Genomic DNA, 19,725 nt, shown 5'->3' with positions numbered 1-19,725 from the left:
TATACTTCCTAGTAAATAGAGAAGTGAGTGAGTGAGTTAAATTTTAACGTCACATCGGCAGTATTTCAGCCATATCGTGACGAGAACATTTATAATAATTCAATATAGACGAATAAAAACCTGTCATCGATGGACAGTGTAATAACAAGACTATCACAGTTTAGAAGTAAAACTAGTTGCGCGAACAATTAAAAGAATAACCTATGATTCAACAATACATTGTAAAAACAGGTAGATCAGCACCAACCAAAGTTAGGCCACCAAAATGGGGACCGTGGGGACTAACGATAATTCTGCTACCTACACGGTTCCCCAGGAGGATTTACACCATCGCTTCAGCTGCTGGTGATTGTAGTCAATTTTAGCCAACAATTAAAATTTACAAATATTCTACGATTAAAAGATACGGTAGGAATAACAAACTGAATGATTTGGTCTTACGATACCCTCTTAGGAGGGCAATAAGTTTACGCTACCTCAACCCCCTTCGAGGGCACAGCCACAAACAATCTAGGTTAATAATTTTATCATATAATGGGTAGGTTTCTCGGCAGTATAAAGCCAACAGATAAAAACGATATCCGTTGGAGTCATATGCGGATAGAGATGCAAATATCAAAGATCAAGTAGGGACTACTTTCACTGTTTATAAACAAACATGGCGTCGCCCTTGTCATTCGACGATCGAGTCAGAATTAACCATCGGGAATGTGGAGAAACTACAGCGATAATTGCTATCATTATGAAAAGAATAGTCTAATATACTGAAAATCAGTGACGTAGCTAAGGCATTTTACAAGTTTGGGCAACTTTGGAGATATAATTTGCGAAACAATTTATCGAGGGCACAAGCCACGCGTACATATCTGTTCTTGTAGACCTCTCCAGCTTGGAACCTATTTCACAAATTAAAACAGTTGGGTTTGGCCGAAATATGTTCGAATTGTTACCTTGTTTCGTTTTGTCGCTGTGTGTACATCTGACTACACTTCTTAACGTTATGACAGGACAGACCGACTGTCAACAACGTCTGAATGTGGCCGTGACGTCTCATAATCTAGGGTTAGAGTTGCTTCCCTTTGACAAAGGGCAGTTACTCTAGCGGACAGACCGATGGATTGCCGCGAAAGGCAAGTAAAAACAATTGTTGTTTTGCGTTTATGTTGCTTCGCCACTCTTAACCTGTGACGGAATAAATATTAATGTGCGCATTCCAGGAAAACTTGCAATGTTTCGGTGAGAGAGGGAAAGCGATTTCCAAGCACATTATATGATAAAGAGGTTATCACGCGAGTGTGTTTGGGGATGGTAAATATCCTTTATTAGGAATAAACACTATGGATTTAGCTCGCCAAGGCTCCCTGAATACAATGTTTATTCCTAATGCAGGATATTTACCATCCCCAAACACACTGGCGAGATAACCTTTATATACACTACCATTTCGTAAAAAGTAACTATGTACATCAAAATTTATCAATTAATTCTACTTGTTTTAAAAAACTTATTATTAAATGAGAACTTAGATTAAAAAGATCCTTTATGGATGAAACTTTGAAATATTGATCCCTTGTAATGGCACAATCAATACGGTCAAGCTGTAGGTGCTTGACTCTGATTCTCTCATCACAAGGGATACAAAACGGAGGTACTAACCTTTTAATTAATATTCGTGCGTATATCTTGAATGTCCAATACGACATCGTCGTAAAATGACCTCTTCAAATCTGGACTGACAACCCAAGTAAGTGTAACCGATTTTGGGTTGAATTTGATGTAATTTATTGATACCTACTTGGGTGTCCCACTTCTTTTGCATAAGATCTCGGATGTAACATCTGATCACAGGTTTATAATCACTGTATGGAAGTAGAAGTGGTGTCACAGATTTGTTGAGGGCTGCTTTAGCTGCAGCATCAGCCACTGTGTTGCCTTTTATGCCCACATGACTGGGCAACCAACAAAAGACGATGTCGTATTGGCCAGTTGAAAGATCATTATAAAGTTCTAAAATGTTTAAAATGATTGGATGACTAGAAGAGACTTTTTTTAGTGCCTGAAGACAAGATAAAGAATCAGAAAAGATTATAAATCGTTTATATACAGATTGTTTTTGAATGTATCCCAAGGCTGTAAGGATAGCATTGGCCTCAGCAGTGAATATAGAGCTATTGTCTGGTATTCTAGATGATAAATGTTTGATCCAATGACGGTGGCAGAGGCTACGTTGCCACCGTCCTTGGATCCATCAGTAAAGATTGAACGGTGAATGTCGTATTTATTTCTTAACTGTAAATATTCCTGTTGATATGCTAGTGGATTAGTCTCAGATTTTATAAAACGTGTGAGGGAAATGTCTACTTTTGGCCTCACCAACTGGGAGGAGAAGACAAAAGGCGGTAAGGAGAGATAATATTTAAATCTGTATTAGCAGCAATAACATGTGATTTAATCCGAATTCCAAGTGGGGGAACAAGCTTTGGTTTTCTCAGTTCTTCATATAGGGGATGTAAAACGGGGTCATAGGCAGGGGTGAAAGGGTTGGAGTGTAATTTAGTGATATATTGAAGAGACAATTGAATACGGCGTAGTTTCAAGGAGGGTCCATCAGCCTCGACATAGAGGCTGTCAACAGGAGAAGTTCTTAAAGCACCAAGGCACAGTCTAAGTCCTTGATGGTGGATTGAATCCAGCTTTTTCAAATTACTCTTGCAAGCTCCAGCATACACAATTAATGGATTAATTATCTATACTGAACGACAAAAGTTCATGTGACATTGAATAAAATGTAATGCAAAGTTAAGTTGTTTACCAAATCTGAAACAATTTCGGTTTGCAACAGATAAAAGACTCCTGTAAGTGTTCAAATGGTTTAATTTGCCATACTGACTTCAGAAAATGCGAGATTTCATAAAAAAAACCACGAACATGCCAAAATGTCAATTTACAAATCAATAGCGTGCGTGTCCACCTCTGGTTGCGATGCAAGCAACACATCTTCGTCTCATGGAATGGACCAGGCGTCGCACAAAGTCCTGTGGGATGTCTGTCCATATCTGCTGGAGCATGTTTCGAAGTTCCTGGAAGGTCTGTTGGACACATGGTTGACGTCGAAGGCGCCGATCCATCTCATTCCACATGTGTTCGATTGGTGAGAGATCAGGGGAGCGAGCTGGCCAGGGGATGACATTCACGTTGTTTTGTTGAAGGGAATCCTGAACAAGTCAAGCAATATGAGGCCGGGCGTTGTCCTGTTGAAAGTGATGCCTGGGCCATGACGACGCAAAAACGGTAGAACAACAGGGCCGATGATCTCGTCGCGGTAGCGCTGTCCATTGAGATTTCCCTCTACCACTATCAGACGGGTCCTCTGTCTTTCTGTAATCCCACCCCTTACCATAACGCTGCCGCCCCTGATCCGATCTTCTTCCATAACACAATGATTGACGTAACGTTCACCTCGACGTCGGTACATTCGTATCCGTCCATCGCTGTGGCTGAGGTGAAAATGAGACTCGTCAGTGAATAGAACTTGTCCCCACTGCATGGCTGTCCAGCGTAGACGCTGTCTGCACCAGTGAAGACGTGCTTGACGGTTGTTTCCTGTGACAAGTGGGACGTCTGGCGGTTCTTCTGTCGACAATCCCTGCACATCTGAGGCGACGACGTACGGTTTGTGAAGATATTTGTCGAAGGCCAGGGATGCCTCTTGCAGTCACTGTTGCTGGCTGAAATCGATTTCGTAGGTGTTGTTCGAATCCCGTAGTCTTGTCGTTTATTGGTTACGCGTGGCCTGCCACTCCGAGGATGGTCTCTGACTGCATTCGTCTGTTGCCAACGTTGCCATACACACTAAATGGTGTTTCTGTGGACGTTAAATTGTCTTGCAACATCACGTTGACTCGATCCTGCTTCAAGCATACCAATGGCAGACGCTCATTTTCGGACAGGCGTAGCATTTCGTAATGTTGAATAATTGCGTTATTTTGTTGTTTTTCTGAGTGGTTGTTGTCAACACGATGCTAAACAATGCATATGGAATCCCGTTAACGCACATGTTTTTATACCCATTCTTGGGTAGTGATATGCATAGGGCTTGCATAAAAGTCAACTTTTGCATGGAATGCATGCTTTTCTGTAGCAGTTTCGTTTTTGTGACTTTCCATACTTTCCATACATGTACTACAATATTGAGAATCAAACTTTACTTGTTTGAAAAATACACTAAAATATTGGTGAAACAGGAACTTTTGTTGTTGAGTATACTATTCATGATCAACTATACACAATGGCTTGTCTTGGAAGATGAGAAATTGGGTTCTCATGATTTGTCAGTTTCCGGCACATAACGATTACAAACATAATGTTACAATAAATGACAATCTTTCCGATTTTTTGTCTGATTAAATCTTGAAAGCCATTTAATGGAGACTGGTTTGATGACATGTTACGCTTGAACAGATAGCTCGAACGCATCTTGCTTCGCGGAGAAAAGGGAAAAGTATAACATGGCACGTGCTCTCCGAGCACGTGCATAACGAGGAAAATCGGACTTCGTTGAGTAAGGTTCAGTTTGGTTTTGAGATGTCGTCGAGATAGGACGTACATTCAGCAATTTCGTTCTATAGTTTGTCAAGGTGGGTCATTGCAGAACGTGTCACTTACGATAGGACGTCGCAACAATGCTAGCCAAAATAGAGATTCACGTTTTGTTCCCCGCATACAACAGTGAGGGAAAATCATCATTGTTAATATTCCACTGCGCAACAGAGGCATTTCACAGACAGAAAATTATAATTTGTAGCACAGATAATTTCAATTGAGGATAACTATCTCTTTCTGTTTACTCAATAGAAACTGTTCCTGTCTTGTAACTCCGTAAGTAAAAGGGGATGATGGGATAGCCTAGTGGTTAATGCGTTGGCCTGTCAGACCAAAGCCACGGGTTCGATTCCCCACAGGGGGCACGGATGAACCAATCGTCTAAGGCGCCGCAATTCGCTGTGCAGAGTTGCGTCCCGTTGAGTTCTAATCCCGGTTCGCCCCGATTATGTTTCTAGGTTTGTCAGCACCATACCCGTGCTCGTGGGTTTCACCGAAGTGGTAAACGTCCGAGACCTGCATCACTTCGGGCTTTCCTCCCACATTAAGCTGACACGCTGTGATATAACTTTAACATATTGTTAAAAGCGGCGATAAACACAACTCACTCACTCGATTCTCCACATGGGTACAAAGTGTGATGCCCATTTTCCGGTGTTCCCCGCTGTGATGCTGAAATATTGCTGTAAGCCGGCTAAAACCATACTCCCTCAAAGTAAGAGGACATCCATAATGATAACAATGCAGTGTTATTCCCTTTGCTCAATTATATCAAGTTTACATCTAGCCCAATACTGCGAAGCCCCATCATAGCATATTTGAAAGTAATATTATCAATCTGTCATGGTTACTACGTTCTAGGTTCTAATGATGAATAAACATGTTGAAGTTTTTTTAAGGCGACTATGCTTGTCGTAAGAGGCGACTAACGAGATCGGATGGTCAGACACGCTGACTTGGTTGATGCATGTCCTATCCCGATTGCGTAGATCGATACTCATAATGTCAAATCACTGTATTGTCTGGTCGATTTTTTACAGACCGCCGTCATATAGCTGGAATAATGCTGAGTGCGGCATTAAACAACCAACCATTTAATCACCTCTTACAGCAAGCATGGCTTGCTGCCAACTTGCAGGGAATCTATATTCTTACATCACATCACAGGGGCCTACACCTCATATCGCCTACACTACTATCAAAACAAATTAATGGATGAGTGCACATCACAATTGTACCCTTATCCCTTAAGTAAAATGAACTCTTCCAACAAGATAACAAAGAATGTAAATGACTTTTGATACTGTAATTTCATTTTGTATATGAGATCATCTTCACAAGTCTAATATCATAAATACACATGTATTATCATAGCAATGTACATTTATATCCACACAAAATCCCAGCTCCACCCACTCCAGTGAAAGGTCACGGTTTTATTAATCCAAATGTGAATATAAAATTTAGTTTTTGGTCCCACAAGTCTGAAAAAGAGTGTGACGTATACCATCTCTCTTATGCGTGTATCGAATGGCCCAAGATGGCAACTTCTTCGGAATGGGCTCCTCACATCTCCTCGTCGGGTCGTATTCCAGCTTGGCCTTGGGTGGTCTTTTCACATGCTTCAGAGCGGCCTCGGTTTGTTCATCCAAATACTTCTTTATATCTACCATCTGTGTGGACTCCCAGTGAAGTTCCAGGACCAACCTCATCCCAGGCTGCTCCTCGTCACTCACATCTGGAGAGGTACACTCCCGGTTGAGGACATCCTTCACTTTTTCCTTCCAGACTGCTGGCTTGGTACACTCCCGGTTGAGGACATCCTTCACTTTTTCCTTCCAGACTGCTGGCTTGGTACACTCCCGGTTGAGGACATCCTACACTTGTTCCTTCCAGGCTCCTGGCTTGGTACACTCCCGGTTGAGGACATCCTTCACTTTTTCCTTCCAGGCTCCTGGCTTGGTACACTCCCGGTTGAGGACATCCTTCACTTTTTCCTTCCAGACTGCTGGCTTGGTACACTCCCGGTTGAGGACATCCTTCACTTTTTCCTTCCAGGCTCCTGGCTTGGTACACTCCCGGTTGACAACATCCTTCACTTTTTCCTTCCAGGCTCCTGGCTTGATACACTCCCGGTTGAGGACATCCTACACTTGTTCCTTCCAGGCTCCTGGCTTGGGGCACTGGCGCAGTGACTTCTGGTGGGACTTTAGTTTCTGCAGAATTAATGAAAAAATAAAAATTGATTGCTGACACTGGTATGCAACGACTTAGATATTTCACTTATGAGTTACCGTTTCTGTAATGTAAGGTAAAGAGATGTACTCCAGTATTGATTTATGTTCCTTCTGCTTGATTGCAAGTTGCAGTTACCAATAATTTACACTTAACAGGGAAGGATGATATAAGTTACATCAAAGAAACTTAGTAAAATCTAAATATTTATCCTGCATTACGAATAGCAAAATAAACCTACTGATATTGTCATAGCAAATTATCCCTCACTGCTGTTCTTCTCTTGTTCCTCCTGGCTGCTCGCCTGTGTTCTTCTTTCTTCCCGGTGATGCTGCGGCTATGGCCATCTCTCCTGTTCATCCAAATGTTCTTGAAGGTTGCTACAAGTATAAGTAACATTCACATTACAGACACTTCCACACTGTATATTTGATGAAACTGAAAGATTATTGAATGAGTTTAATTAGAATCCTTATCTGAATGAACACTTTCAAATAATTATGTGTGACTGAATTTTGACTGCAGGTCTTGTTTTGCATGCTATGTATGTCTTCAGTTCTTGTTTAAGTACAAGTTATTTGTACATGTATGTATAGATACCTTGTCTATTGGTATCAGACCCTTGGCCTGTTTCCTTAGTACTTAACATTCACAGGATTCTGATAAGTGAGTGTGCTTTTGATATGGTGTACTCTCAATATCATACCCTGAAAATTGATCATACCTCGCAAAGTGTCCTTGTTGGCCCATTCCTACTTTGAGTGATTTTTCCAGACCTCACCAATCACCCGTTCTCTTGCAACAGTGTCCGAATCACATCACAGTTACACATAGGATCCAGTGCTTTCGTTTACTTTGCATTTATCCATAAGTTACATAAGAAATTATTCATGAAACATCATTTCTAAACAACCAAAGGCGACATTATTGAATTTGGGAGACACGTACTGATGTGCAACGTACTAATGATAAAGATCTCATTTGTGAACCCCACCCTTATAAACACTGATTATTTCTTGTGATATTTTTGTAGATAATTCAGTTTCAACAGTTTTAAATTATTGCATATACAGAATATATTCAATCAAGATACTCAGCTACAAGAGGCGAGTCCTTGGCTGCCTGGAGGATCTCGATAAACCTCTGTATCACACTCTTGAAAAAACATAAAAATAATGATATGAAGGAATATCAAAATTACACCTCTTCTCTGTCCAAACTGAATTGTCTAATTAACTCTTAATACAAACTCCCACGTCCCAATCATTAACAAGGTCTTTACGGAAAGCACGTGACTCCTGATCCGTTCGTCATGACTCGTCACCTCTCGACCCTTTCCATAACCTGCAAGATGATGAATGTTATGTGCGAAAATAGCAGGGGCAATCTTGATGATGTTGTCATCTCGGAGTTGTTTAATGGCTTTAGTCTTAGCTCTGGTGAGGTTAGGGGTTTGCGATTTGGTTTTAGCAAGAATGTCACAGATCTGGTGAGGCAGATAGTCAACCTTACCCCCTGGTGCGAGTTACTGAAGCCCTTTCTCGATGTTGGAGATGAAGTCATCGTGGTTCAGTAGTGGTCTGGTGGGAATGTACTTCAGGCCTTTCGACAGGACGTTGGTCTGTTCTGTAGTAAGTTGCTTTTTGCTGAGGTTGATGACGGTCTTACAGTGGTGCTGCCGACTTGTGGTGCTGGTTTGGGGCTTCTCGGTGAGGAGGTGCTGAAAATTGTTGATGTGGTTGGCCTTGGTCTTTGAGTGCAGGTTGTTGTTAGCCTGGGTCTGGGCCGAGCGCAGTGTGGAGAAGGTGTCTGGTTGGAGCGTAGTGTTGAGCTGGTTGATGTGGTCAAAGATGTATTAGAGGGAGATGGCCTTATTTTGCGATGATGGCAGATTCATTGCGGATTAGGCGTTGCGAAGACCAATCAACTCGAAAGGGTGCACGGGAATCACGCACGCACGAATACGGTGTTAGCGTTGGGCGTATCAGCGTGCGTGATTCCCGTGCACCCTTTCGAGTTGAGTTGTTAGAGAACACATGGGTGGAAGCCAATGGGACATGCAGCCAATTAAACAGGAGAAGTGATTATTGCTTGATGAGTTCATAGTAGATGGATGAAATAGCCTTGATCTGTTGATTTGTGGCAGCTAATGTGGATTTGCTTCTGTTAATTTTCTTTTAGTGAAATCATGGAGGTTGTTGGAGAGGATTTGGACGTTGTCCCAGTTGATGTTGTGATTTAGGACAGATATTGCTCGATGTTTCAACAAGTTTCAAGAACAGTGTCCAGCTATGTGACATTTCCTTTTTTTGGGCAAATCCTGCAAGGCAAATGTTCTATGGTGACCAGGATCGGAACAATTTAAGCTATTTCCACATTGAAACAAAAATATAACATAATAAAAATTGTTTGATTTTTTTTTTTTTATATTCATCACAACCTGTTGTTTACAAACCCTTTTGTGGTCAACCACCATCGTAAGGATTTGGCAGAAGATGATTTGAAATTCCATCACTCAGAAAATACTTGTCCACTGGAAAATCCATGAAAACAATGTCCCTACATCATTGTAGTCAAACTTGAAACATTTCATTTCAGAACACACACAATAATGTCTTGGCCACGGATGTCTCATTCCATTCACACTCTGGCTTTGGAATCCATGAAATCTTGAAATTGAGAGGTCACACCATGCAGATTCTGAGATAGGCCCTACCTCGTGTAAAAAAATGTCAGGCTCGTCTGCAGGCTTAAAAAGCTGCTGTTCAGTCATACTCAGTTCCATTGGTAATCATATTGTATCAGCAGGCTCGATCATTCCCAGTAAATCTACAGGTTAATGTTGAACCACATCATAGATCGGGGTTGTCATCTTGATAACGGAGAATGTAAACACAAGATTGTCAGCCATTGACAGCTGAGTAACCGTGATGTAGGTCAGGTTCTGCCACAACCAAGTTCGGGTGGGAGAGGCATTTATTTTGATATCTTATTGTTTACTGGGGATAATTGCTATCTAACTAAACACTTACACATGTTAAATGTATAATAGAATGTTAATTCAAAAAGTTTGTTGTAGAAATTTATTCTTTAGCATTTTAAAACCTTTTTCTACAACCTGTCACCCCCACAAGAGAAATGACCTCTCTCGCAACTTCTAAGAATTGACAGTCAGTCCACATTAAAACATCTGTCTTTGGAGTGTTATTTGTCAGCTTCCTTTGAAAAACTGTGTTTTGAACACCTCACGACTATGGTGTTTTTAATCTTGAACTTAAGTAATAATTGTTACATATATACTCTTCCAAAAAAGAAACTTGACATGTAAAACCACATTTTGCCAAATATCTAAAATTATACCATTAAATGAGAACCAAATAAGTCAAACAGAATGATGATGTGTCTATAATTCGCGAAAGCACATAAACGTAGCCTTTGGGGATCAATTTTACAGCTTCATCCAAACGCAACCGCCTGTTAAAAACGTGCAGCACAGGATCCTGCATTTAGTCATGCAGGCCCCCCTGCTGAATGGGTATAAAAATCCAAATCAACGGCTGTTCATACAGTCCTGGGGGCACTGGTGGCCCAGTCGTCGCGATTTGCGTCCCTTGGGCACGCCAGAAACCTATGATTGTCGGTTCGAATCCCAGTTCGCCCCAATTATGTTTCTAGGTTTGTCAGCACCATACCCGTGCTCGTGGGTTTCACAGAAGTTGTAAACGTCTGAGACCTGCATGACTTCGGGCTTTCCTCCCACATTAAGCTGGAATAATGTTAAAAGCGGCGTTAAACCCAAGTCAGTCATACAGTCCTTATAGAGGCGGTGACAGAATGCCAAGACTGAATACAGCTCAGCGGAACAACGCCATTGGGAGATTACAAGCTGGAGCAACTCAGCAAGAAGTGGCCAGGCACTTTGGCGTATCCACACAGACAATCTCCGCACTGTGGACCCGATACAACAACAGAGTTGACGACAGACCAAGGGTGACAACCCAAGCACAAGATTGATACATCCGACTGCGACACCTCCGAGACCGCACTACCACAGCCACACAGATCCCTGGGGTACGCAGTATATCAGATCAAACGGTACGAAACAGACTGTGGGAGGCTGCACTTTTTGCACGAAGACCTGTTCGACGTCATGTATTGACCTCACGTCATCTGGCGGACCGTCTGGTTTATCTCCTAAATGTTGCAGCAACAATCACCCATAAACATCACTTTACACAGTTCCTGGCACATATCACAAATGAAAATCTGATCATCAAAGCTGTAAAAGAAGGTCTCTCCAATGACATCCACCTAACTGAAGTACATGCTCTTGCCGTTTTTCATGAAATTATATATATACTGAACCAAATTAAAAACTTCACAATCCTAAAATTTTGACCAGTTATCATTGTGGGCCCTTATTGTGTTAAACAGTAATGGCCACGTATCGTCTTCAGATAACACCCGTTTTGTGTAAGTGAATCGATCAAAATCATGTATCAGCACTGTAGTGGCAAAAGTGTTTTTTCACGTGCAACTGGTCACCTGGCCTTAATACCGAATGTGACCCGTGAAGATTCCGGGGTAGAATAGGTCTTTAGCAACCCATACTTGCTGTAAAAGGCGACTAACGGGATCGGGTGGTCAGGCTCGCTGACTTGGTTGATGCATGGCATCGATCCCAATTGCGTGGAACGATGATCATGACATTAATCACTGGATTGTCTGGTCCAGACTGGATTATTTACAGACCGCCGTCATATAGCTGGAATATTGCTGAGTGTGGCGTTAAACAACAAACCAACCGACCAACTTGAAGGCCTGACCAATATTAACACCCCAAAACTACCTTGTCATGCAACATTCTAAAAGAAGCCAACCTTATTGGAAAATTGCAAGTTGATGACATATTGCTTAATCATCCCAACAGCTTTTTGCATGTTGATGGCACGAGGGATCACAGCGTCATTTCTTTGGGTATCAAGTGTCCACCTCATCGCTGCCCAGCATGGCCATGTGTATGGTTGAAACTGTGTGGTGACACAACAACCCAATATATACGCTTTTGGAGGATTTTTCAAAACTTCTTTCATCAAAGAATTATATGAAGAAATGTTTCTCAACTTTAAAAATCTCATGACAGGTCAACAAAGTTTTTAAAAAGAAATTAGACAGACCATCTTGTCAAAATGAAAAAAAATAGCTGGATTGTAATGACCGATACTGCAAAAGCTCCAACTGTCAATATCAACCAATGGTTTTGTCACATGTCCTTTTAGGTTGTGCCGACTCAGCATCTCTTGCAGTTTCCCCATATGAAAAAATTCTTACTGATAATGGAAATCTGAACGCTTTAAAATGATCGTTTAGCCTGGACATAAAAAATGAAAATAGCCGTGCTGAGGAAGTCATACGATCAGTATCATCCCTCATCAACACCAAAGGCCATCCTGCTGCTGGACTCTCTGCAAACTTCATTTCTTATATGAAAACAAACAACCTGCCTATCCATTTTAAACAATTTCAGCATAATCGTTTCAACATCAATTTCCATAATGCCGCAGCAACAATCCCCCACAAACATCACCTTACGCAGTTCCTGACCAATATCACCATCAAAGCTGTGAAAGAAGACCTTTCCAATGACATGCTCCTTGCTAAAGTTGATGCTCTTTCCTTTTTTAATGAATATATATCAAACCCATTTTACAATCTTATTTTAAGTCAGAACACAGCACATCCTATCCTTGAGTTTAATCCCCATTTTCTTCAAATGCAGCAATACCTTCAGCAAATTCAAATCTTACACCCTGATTTCATCATGTGGCCATCTTTTCAGAAACAAAATCCCTTTTTTCTTACACAATCCTCTTCCGAAAACAATCCCCTTATAGATTTCACTTCAGAATGTCTTGGACTTATCTGTACATATGCTCTCATTGATTTCACTCGTCTTGTTGACAATCAATTGCCATCAGGATGTCATGCAGATGATACTCGTCAACTGAGTCATCCTCTGTACCAAAATCAAACAGTATTGAAGAAAGCCAATTTGCTTTTTCAAACATCTGAGGCGTTTCCAAATGCCAGCACTCCCCATCCTCTGAGCATACACCAAACCATACGCTTGACCCAACCCAAATGAACAAACTCTTTTGGAGGATTTTTTCAAAACTTCTTTCATCAAAGAATGATTACCCTGAATAATTATATGATATTGGTTTGGTTTGTTGTTTTACGCCACACTCAGCAATATTCCAGCTATATGACGGTTGTCTGTAAATAATCAAGTCTGGACCAGACACTCCAGTGATTGATATCATGAGCATCGATCCACGCAATTGGGATTGATGACATGCTTCAACCAAGTCAGCGAGCCTGACCACCCGATCCCGTCAGTCGCTTTTTGCGACAAGCATAGTCGCCTTTTACGGCGAGCATGGGTTGCTGAAGATATATTCTAGCCCTCTTCACGGGTCCCTTAACGCAACTCATTACTCGGGCCTGGGCTTGATTCAATATCTGCACAAAGTTCAATTAATCTGGGAACGAAAGGGTTAAGATCGTGATTCGTTTGGACACACATCATATATGCTTTACCAGACTAATACCCACGTCCCCGCTACTGGTGTCCGCTGTTAACGGGACCTTCGGCGATTATTTACAGACCGCCGTCATATTGCTAGAATATTGCGGCGTTAAACAACAAACAAACAAACATGAGCCGAAGGATACACAAACAAATTTACCAACTATATAATATGAAATTGTCTGGTAACAAAACTCTCACTCCATTTCAAGGTCCTACTTTTAAAGAATTTCTTGGCGGATGGTTGTACGAATAGACCAACGCGAAACCTGTCCGACACTGAACTGTCACCCTAAGGCTGCTGTCTGCCTGTGTGTCGCACGCCGGGCGCACGTGCAATTTGTGCGTTACGTGATGAAAATCAACTGGTTGGCTGAGCACGGCTCTTGCACGTGACCTGCTGCCGCAAGCTCCAGACACCATTGGCACATTTCAAAGAGAAAATTGAAGGACAGTAAGATTACCTCACGTACATTCCATATTATTAGTGCTCTGTATACATTGGACATTGCATAAATAGTACCTACATAAACCACAGGTTGTGAAATGAGGACGAAAATAGGCTTTCTGAATAGGCAGTGAACTTGTTGATATGATCATGATAATAACGTAGTGAGTGAGCGAGTGAGTGAGCGAGTGAGTGGAGTTTAACGCCGCTTTTAACAATATTGCAGTTATATCGCGGCGTGTCAGCTTAATGTGGGAGGAAAGACAGAAGTGATACAGATCTCAGACGAAAACCCAAGAGCACGGGTATGGTGCTGACAAACCTAGAAACATCATCGTGGCGAACCAGGATTCGTACCCACAATCATAGGTTTCTGGTGTGCCCAAGGGACGCAACTCTGCACAGAGAATCGCGGCGCCTTTTACGACTGGGCCACCCGTGCCCCGAATTTGCTTACATAGTCTTGACACCATTCAAATTTGGTAGGCGATTCGTACATTTGTTTTTGTAGATGTATGATTTTGTTGGAATGTTTAGTGCGTCATTTCGTTTTTCCTTAAATCCAAATATGACATTTTGCTTATTTATTTCCAATTTTGTGCATGTGCGGTTTTCGACCCATCCAGCTGTGCCACATGTGTTTTACATGTGTATATTCAAATAGCAGATGGATAATAGATTCAACTTCAGCATCACAAAAACTAAATAATTGTGATATTATATTTTTAGATGTATAAGTCTTTAGTAGTTGTGAGAATTCATTGTGCCACTCGTTATTGAAACCATTTTAGTTTGATGCTGTTAGTTTCCCGAAAAACAATGAAATTATTTATTTTGCACAAATCATCCGTTATTTGAGAATTAATTTCATTCTCCCGTTTTGTTTCACTACGAATTATATCCTCTAAATTTAGATGATTCACTATTCTGGACTAGGCTAACCAATGGCCGATATCATGAGCAAAGATACACGCCATCGAGGCCAGGTTACCGACCCTGACCACCTGATCCTCTCAAGTCGTCTGTTATATTTGTTTGTTTGTTGTTTAACGACGCACTCAGCAATAATAGAGCTATATGACGGTGGTCTGAATAATCGAGTCTGGACCAGACATTCCAGTGACTGACATCATGAGCATCGATCCACACAATTTGGGATATGATGACATGCATCAACCAAGTTAGCGAGCCTGACCACCCGATACCGTTAATCGCCTCTTATGACAAGCATAGCCGCCTGTTACGGCAAGCATGGGTTGTTGAAGACCTATTCTACCCCGGATCTTCACGGGTCTCGGCTCTTATGACACGCATGAGATACTCGGGCTACAATTTTACTCTCAGAACCGCGAACACCCTGTTCAGAATAGGTCTTCAGCAACCCATGCTGAGTCGACAATGGAGGACATCATATAATTGACACTAACTGACGCCCGAGCATCGACGTGACCCGTGAGGAGCCAGGGTAGAATAGGTCTTCACCAACCCATGCTTGCCGTAAAAGGCAACTATACTTGTCGAAAGAGGCGACTAACGGAATCGGGTGGTCAGGTTCGCTGACTTGGTTGAAGCATGTCATCGTATCCCAAATGCGTAGTTCGATGCTCATGATGTCAATCACTGGACTGCCTGTTCCAGACTCGATTAATTAAAGCCCTCCGTCATATAGCTGGAATACTGCTGAGTGTGGCCTTTAACAACAAACAAAATATGATATTATACCTCAATACGATACTTGTTTTTTTTTAGTGAAGTGAGTCTCAACATGACGATATGACGATTAATTAAAGCCCGCCGTCATATAGCTGAAATATTGCTGAGTGTGGCGTTAAACAAACAAACAAACAAACAAACAAACAAACAAACACTGGGTTGTCTGGTCCAGACTCGATTATTTACAGACCGCCGTCATATAGATGGAATATTGCTGAGTACGGCGTTAAACAAACAAACAAACAAACAAACCCTCAGAATCCCAAGTTATTGTGCGGTTTCATCAACTAGCGATGTAATTACATTATGCCTGTCACGGCTCTATGTTCTAACGAGGCTTGTAGGAAATTTGATACCCTAAACAAATTCAGGAGTATTCAGCTCCAAGCAACAAAGGTGGCATAAAACAATATTAGTTCCGTCATAATTACTCGGCATTAAGCCGCAATGGTTGGTTATATAGAGCCCGTGTCTAAACAAAGCCGAACCTGTATGGAATGGCGAGCCACTTTGCCTCATTCATTGCAATCGCTAACATTCTCCTTGGCGGCGCAGGGTTATCGGCGTTCTGCGAGTCACGTGACTCGCAGGCGCTGTTAATCTTCCAAACATTCATTCACGCCGCGATAAGCTAAACAGTGGCAACAGTGTGGCCCTTCAGAACGCTTTCCTTCAAACCCGTGCGAGGATTTCGAATGATGATGCTATTTGGATTTACCTTGTGTTTGTTATGGGACTTTGCTGTGTCAGATTGAACTGCAGTTGATGTTGTTGGTTTACTGTGCGGGGTATGACTGATCAATAAAACTGTTCTTTGAGATGGATTTCCAGCGCAGGACGGCTGCAGGAACGACAGCATATTTTGCAGGTACGACTTGTGGCAGACCCGAGTCTGATTTATAATGAAAAAGTTGCTCTGAAGTCGCTTGAATTGTATTTCAATAGTATCACGGTGTTTCAGTGCTAATATGTCGCTTGAATTGTATTTCAATAATATCACGGTGTTTCAGTGCTAATGTGTCGCTTGAATAGTATTTCAATAAGATCATTTGATTTTAGTGCTAATGTGTCGCTTGAATAGTATTTTCAATAATATCACGGTGTTTCAGTGCTAATGTGTCGCTTGAATAGTATTTCAAAAATATCATTTTATTTTAGTGCTAATGTGTCGCTTGAATAGTATTTCAATAATACAACGGAGTTTAAAGGCTAATGTGTCGCTTGAATAGTATTTTAATAATATCACGGTGTTTCAGTGCTAATGTGTCGCTTGAATAGTATTTCACTATCATTACGGCATAAAAGTCGCAAACGACGGGCTTGCCTCCCACATCCTCCTCACATGCCGTGATATGACTAAAATACCGTTACAAGGGGCACAGAACCAGGTTCACTCACTGAATGTTTGCACAAACACATACACTGTGTAAACAAGAAACTGTATAATATGTCCTAGGGCTGCAACGATACAGGAAGGTCACGATACGATACGCATCTAGATATTCTGGTCACGATACGATACGTATCTCGATACGCAATGATAAATAAAACAAGATTGAACCTTTCATGATTTTGGAACAGTCAAAATTATTTTATAATAACAAGACTACTGAAGTTGGAACTTTCTCTAACTTTCCTTAAAAACAATTCAAAGTTCAAACACCAGAAAATAATTAATGTACTCCACCGGTACTACAACGTCAAAGAATTTTGATGCAATGGTCGAAGAAATTGTACCTGAAATTATTGTTTTATCAGGAATAATATATTCCAATATCGTGTTACCTTAGTTGCAGCTTTTACTATATATATATTTCAAATTATAAGAACCACAAGAGTAGCATTTGGTACTGGTGATTGCTGTTGCAGGATATTTTTACGTATGGAACAATTTGATCAGTCACCCTAGGGACTTCCCGTGCTACATGTATTTCGATTGCGAAAACGTTATGTTGACATATATTCGGCAAATTGCCACACATATGACTTTTAACGAGTCAAAGTATGGCATTTTTAATATATGTATCCATTCTCTAGCAACTAAAGTTCGTTTCAATGCGTCAAAAGCGGTAATCTGACCGTAGTTGCAGTATCTCTTCACACACGATTTCACATAACTTAATGAAAACAATATTAAATGAAATTTTGAATAAGATTAATAAAATATATTACAAACACAACTCCAGATAGATAATGAACACGTTTTAATAACAAGATAGTATAATAATGGTATTGAATTGCGTACAGTTATTTGCGGTGTTATGTGCTTGCAGGGATCAGCTGATAATGTTTTTTGAGATGGGGAAAAACATCTGTCGGTGTAAAACCTGAGCTTATTAAAAATGTAAGTACGTTTTTGGGAGCCATGCGTTACGTCGCGCTATAACCAAGTTAGTGGTTTATTGAAAGGCACAATAGCGAGGAAACGCTTTACTTGAGATTTCCGTTCCGTATCGTGGCGTATCGTTAAAAGTGCCCACGTTTATCGTATATCGTATCGTGGGTCAAGTATCGCGATGCATCGGAATATCGGTGTATCTTTTCACCTTTAATATGTCCAAACCATAACGTTAATCTGTGGGAATCTGAGAAGGAAATGCCGGCCAGTGTACTCAATATACTCAAAGGCAAAAGAAACAAATCATGTACAAATCATTCATATCGTCATGTTGAGACTCACTTCACTAAAAAAACAAGTATCGTATCGAGGTGTAATATCTTATTTTGTTTGTTGTTAAAGGCCACACTCAGCAATATTCCAGCTATATGACGTCGGTCTGTAAATAATCGAGTCTAGACCAGACAATCTTGTGATTGATATCATGACCATCGATCCACGAAATTGGAATACGACATGCTTCAACCAAGTCAGCGAGCCTGACTACCCGATTCCGTTAGTCGCCTCTTGCGACAAGCATAGTCGCCTCTTTCGACAAGCATGGGCTGTTGAAGACATATTCTACCGATCTTCTCGGGTCATATGTTATTTTAATGAGATGGAACTTCAATATACCACTAAACAGAATCAATGTACCCTGGTCAACAAGTGGTGTGTTGTTTACGAAGTTAGATAGCATTGAAGACTGACCACACTGTAAATACGTAACGTATATTCCACGTGAAGGAAGGGAAACAAAGTTGGTACGGATGGAGGTGGGATGGCGACAGTGACTGAGAGGTAGGATGGATGGGAGAGGGATAAAGAGAGGGGGAGGGGCGGGGGGGGGGGGGGGGGGGGGGGGGGACGTATACGTTGAGATGGCGAAAGGGCAGAGATAACGAGGACAAGAGGGTGGAGGGAGTGAGTGAGTATACTTTTACGCCGCTTTTAGCAATATTACAGCAATAACACGGCGTGGGACTCGAAAACTGGGCTTCACACATTGTACCCATGTGGGAAATCGGAGGTCTTCGGCGTGACGAGCGAACGCTTTAACCACGAGGCTACCCGCAACCCCTGGATAGAAGGAAGGAGGGTGGGAAGAGGATAAGATTATGGAAGGAAGGAGGGTAGGAAGAGGACAAGATTATGGAAGGAAGGAGGGTAGGAAGAGGACAAGATTATGGAAGGGAGGGTGGGAAGAAGACAAGATTATGGAAGGGAGGAGGGTGGGAAGAGGATAAGATTATGGTAGGAAGGGGGGTGGGAAGAGGATAAGATTATGGTAGGAAGGGGGGTGGGAAGAGGATAAGATTATGGTAGGAAGGGGGGTGGGAAGAGGATAAGATTATGGTAGGAAGGGGGGTGGGAAGAGGACAAGATTATGGTAGGAAGGGGGGTGGGAAGAGGATAAGATTATGGTAGGAAGGGGGGTGGGAAGAGGACAAGATTATGGAAGGAAGGAGGGTAGGAAGAGGACAAGATTATGGAAGGGAGGAGGGTGGGAAGAGGATAAGATTATGGAAGGAAGGAGGGTGGGAAGAGGACAAGATTATGGAAGGAAGGGGGGTGGGAAGAGGACAAGATTATGGAAGGAAGGAGGGTGGGAAGAGGACAAGATTATGGAAGGATGGAGGGTAGGAAGAGGACAAGATTATGGTAGGAAGAGGACAAGATTATGGAAGGAAGGAGGGTAGGAAGAGGACAAGATTATGGAAGGAAGGAGGATGGGAAGAGGATAAGATTATGGAAGGAAGG

At 41.7% G+C, this 19,725-nt stretch overlaps 1 protein-coding gene and 1 pseudogene across 1 annotated transcript in view; one reads left to right on the top strand and one right to left on the bottom strand.

Moving 5' to 3' along the window:
• Positions 1–2,593: 2,593 nt before the first annotated feature.
• Positions 2,594–9,622, bottom strand: LOC139460222 (uncharacterized; annotated as a pseudogene).
• Positions 9,623–16,223: 6,601 nt separating this feature from the next.
• Positions 16,224–19,725, top strand: part of LOC139460560 (ras-related protein Rab-13-like) — a 68,467-nt gene continuing 64,965 nt past the window's right edge. The window contains exon 1 of the mRNA XM_071242027.1: positions 16,224–16,455. The gene's annotated coding sequence lies outside the window, so the exon portion shown is untranslated. The remainder of the gene's footprint in view (positions 16,456–19,725) is intronic.

Source organism: Haliotis cracherodii, unplaced genomic scaffold, assembly GCF_022045235.1.
Source record: "Haliotis cracherodii isolate W230 unplaced genomic scaffold, xgHalCrac1.p SCAF_14, whole genome shotgun sequence".
Classification (NCBI taxonomy): Eukaryota; Metazoa; Mollusca; class Gastropoda; order Lepetellida; family Haliotidae; genus Haliotis; species Haliotis cracherodii.
This window is presented reverse-complemented; position numbering and strand designations above follow the sequence as displayed.